This window comes from Belonocnema kinseyi, chromosome 3 (assembly GCF_010883055.1).
Source record: "Belonocnema kinseyi isolate 2016_QV_RU_SX_M_011 chromosome 3, B_treatae_v1, whole genome shotgun sequence".
NCBI classification, from domain to species: domain Eukaryota; kingdom Metazoa; phylum Arthropoda; class Insecta; order Hymenoptera; family Cynipidae; genus Belonocnema; species Belonocnema kinseyi.
In genome coordinates this window covers 157,263,592-157,268,121 of record NC_046659.1, presented here as the reverse complement: position 1 = coordinate 157,268,121, position 4,530 = coordinate 157,263,592, and positions in this window count along the sequence as shown.

Genomic DNA, 4,530 nt, shown 5'->3' with positions numbered 1-4,530 from the left:
TTTTAGATCACCGGAATCATATGTTTACATACGTATATCAAGATTAACAGTCATTCTCATATGAAGAATTTAAGAAATGTGAAGGAGAAGCAATGATTTTCCAAATTATTTCCATTTTTTTTTAAAAATCAACTGACATATTCAAATAAATTTTATGAGCGGATTTTGAATATAAAGTAATTAAACTTGTATTTCAGATCACCGGAGTCATATAAAGATGAATAGTTATTCTCACCATGTCAAGAAAAATCAATGTTTTTCCATATTATTTCCGTCCTTCAAAAAATCGATTGACATGCTCAAGTTAATTTTATTACTGAATTTGAAATAAATAGTAATTAAAGTTCTATTTAAGATCACCGGAATCATATATAGGCATTTAAATATCCCAGGCGGAAATATTATGTATAGTTTATATACATATGTAGTATTAAGTATTATAATATTCATTTGTTTGTTGAATATTTTGTATAAAACAAATGAATATTATATATAAAACTTCACACTGTACATAAACTATATATAATTTTTTCCACCTGGGATAGCAAGGTGAACAAACAGCTTCATATGACGAATTTGAATCATGTCAAGAAAACTCAATGTTTTTCCCAATTATTTCCTTTTTGCAAAAAATCGATTGACATATTCAAATAAATGTTATTACCGGTTTTAAATTAGTAATGAAACTTCTATTTCAGATTACCGGAATCATTTAGGCATTTGCATACATCAAGATGAACAGCCATTTTCATATCACAAATTTAAGTCATGTCAAGAGAAAGCAATGTTTTTCTAAATCAGGGTGGCGATTCAGCGGATAATTTCAAATTGCCGGTCATTTCCCGTTTTTCCAGGTCAAGTTTTTCAAATTTTACTGTCAACTAAAACTATAACATATTCATAATTGTCGCAAGACGCAAACACTTATTTTAAATCATGAATGTTAATTCTAAACATCCTTGAACACGAAAGAGTAAAAGATTACAAAATTATATATAAAATTAAAAATTCGAAGGAAATTTTTATTACACCAAACTCTAGCTTTGAGCCCACTGTCGGGGGTTGCCTTAAAATAATCTTGGACTGATTTCGGGGGGGGGGGGGGGGGGGGGGGGGGGGGGGGGGTCGTAGCGCACACAGTGAGGGCCGCCTGACTTGCTTACAATTAAAAATATATATATATATATATATATAATGTCGCAACCGCTCTCGCCCTGCTCCACTGAGAAACTGAGGGAGTTCGCAGTTCTAGGAAGGCTGAAAAACGGGGTGGCTGAAAGCGAGAGTTCTGTCTATTGCTATTAATAAATCGCATATAAATAGATTTAAAAATACTAAAATATAACGATATTTCGCAGAAACTAATACTTTTATATGCTTGTTCATACATATTCTAATTTCATATTGTTTTCTTAAGCATAAGTATTAAAGCTTTTCCAAAATTTCTAAAATGAACGATTATTGGCATTACTTTCCGTAAAAGCGAATACATTATTGAGAGAAAAGTGTTTAAAGGCAAATTATACGAGATTAGTATCCGGTACAACAAATCTGGGCAGCAAAGACCTTTTTTTTTTAGGAATTTGCTTACTGCCAGGTCAGGCAGTTCTAAATTTTGCTTAGGGTATACTCTGCATTAAACGCGCTCGACAGTATATTTATCTCGCGCTTTGCGCTCGATAATGTATTTACCTCGCGCTACGCCTTCGACTTTTCTGCACAGACTATTTAAAACAAAAGGTGAAAGTATCGACAACAGTAATTTAATGATTGTGAATTCTCTTTTGTTAAAGCTCCTTCGGCTTTAACGAACACAATCTCATCACGTATCTCGTGCTTCGCACTCGAGTTTATCCCTGAAATTATAATTCGTAACTTGCATTGGTATTAAAACAGACGAAATTTCATTGTCCCGTTTAAAAAAATTTGAAAATACTTTTTGCAATTCATTTTGAATTTGCCCTAAATTATTATTAGTTTATCCTATTTTTTTACATTCGTCTAAAATTACTCCATTCTGTTCATTCGATAAAGTGTTTTTAAGTTTTTATTTCATTCATCTTGAAGTCTTTAAAACTCACCCTAAATTTGGAGGCATTTGATCAAATTCTTTTGAAGTTTCTTTAATTGTTCCCTAATTAATTTCAAACTTATTTTTGAATTTATTGAATTGTGATTGTACAAAATTTAGAACTGATTTATTTTGAAAGTGGTTAGTTTAAATAAGTTTATTTTGGAAATGTTATATTAAAATTTTTTACACTAATTGAAAATTGTACATTTCAGTATTTTTTCAAATATTATATTTATTTTATAAGATATTATCTTAAAACTAATCAGCTTCTACGTTTTTAATTTTTTAAAGAATGGTTGCGTATCAAATTCCTTGATTCAGAAAGTGCGCTTTTAATACTTTGAATAATAATTTTTGTTTATTTTTATATTTTGAATTTGAAAATATAAATGAGAAAAAAGCCTTTTTGGAGACTAAAAAAAACTGGTAAATTTTAGTATGTTAAAAGTTCAAAAAACGGCCTGTCGTAAGAAGAAAATAGATAAAGCGAATTTTGTAGCTACATTTTGGAACATACGCCCTTATGAATATTTTAATTTGTCTTGTACCGTTTCTCCAAACAGTTACTTTCACTATTTATAATGTTATTTTCTACAATTAAAACGAAAACCACGCGTTTTATCAAGAAATTATTTCAAACAAAATTTTAGATTTTTTGTATTTTCACTGTTTTTTTATAAATAAAACAAAAACTACGTGTCCTATAACAAAGTGATTAATAACAAATTTGCAGATATTTTTTGGGTGCATAATGTTTGTCTCGTAATTTTTTTCCTACCTTGCATAGTTTGACAACAAAATACAATTTTTTATTACTTTTTGTTTGATCAAAATTTGAACTATCAATTTTTCGAAAAAATTCAAAAAGTTGTTATGATAATCTTGTAGGGCTTTCGAAAACTAACATTTTACTTTTCAAGTACTATGAACAAGGGTACAGAGAATTTTTGAATTATGAAAAAATATGGTCTCAAAAACTTTCAAAATACGCTCACTTTTAGAATTTTCATCCAAAATGGCTGACCAACGAATTTGGCATTTAGCTTAGGTCACTAAAAGAGTGTATCAAAGGTCAATCTAATAGATTATTTTGTTCAAAAGTTATCGTGCTCATAGACAGACATACATAAAGACAGACACATTCGTAAAAACCTCTTTTTCGGATTCAAGGTGTCTCAAAACGTGAATTTTTGACAAAAACTGGGGGGAGGGGAGGGGGGGTCAAATTTTACACAAATCTAATAGCTTCTCTGATGAGAATGTATTAACAAGAAAAAATAACAAATTATTAATTAAATTTTTTGAAACCCCACACACGAGACAAAAAAGAAATTAAATGACAAAAGTTGTGATTAGATTGTGCCCACGAAGCGGACAGATTTTTTTTTTTACTGTTAATCACGTTTTTCATGATTAGAGCCAAAACTATACATCCTATCAAAAAGTGATTGAAAAAAATTTGGAGATATTTTTCAAATGTACAATTTTTGTCTGTTCATCGTTAACCGTATTTTGCATAGTTTGGCCGAAAAATGTAATTTTTCATAATTTTGTATGCTATCAAAATATGAAATTTTGATTTTTAAAAAAACTTCAAAAAATTGTTATGATAATCTTGTAGGGCATTCAAAAGGCAACATTTTTCTTCTCTTAACTTTTCTCATATCCTGCGTTATTTGGCCTAAAGTGTTCATTTTCGTGTGTTTTTTGTAATTTTGTAAATGCTATAACTCTGGTAATTTTTGATATTATAAATAGTCATTAGGATAAATTGTTCGAAATTTTGAATACTATGAATAACTGTACAGAGAATTTTTGAATTTTTTGAAAAGTGGTATCAAAAATATTCAAAATGTGCCCACTTTTTGATTTTTTATCAAAAATGTCTGGCTAACGAACTTGACCTTTAGTTTAGAACACTAAACGAGTGTACCAAAGGCCAATCTAATAGATTAATTTTTCCAAAAATTATCGTGTTTACAGACAGACATACATACAGATAGACACATTTGTAAAAACCTGTTTTTCAGATTCAGGGGGTCTCAAAACGTGGACATTTGACAACAACGGGGAGGTCAAATGTTACACAAATCTAATACCTTCTCTGATAAGAATGTAAAAAATTACATTCAATGCAACGTACTTAGGAGGTTAATACTTAATTCTTCCTTTAAGGGCATGCGACACAGTGGAATTCCTACATTACCAACCTCTTTTTTCTATTGAACAAAATTTTTTTTTGAACCATAGAACTTTTTTTGTAAATCAAATATCGAGATCAAAATCTCAGGAGAGCATTAGAAGACATTATCCTACGTTTATGTACTGCATTTGAATCGAAATTTGGCAAAAAGTTTCAGAAATAATTTTTTTTTTAAATTCCGATTCAAATGCAGTACATAAACGTAGAATAATGTCTTCTTATGCTCTCCTCAAATTTTGAGTTCGATATTTCA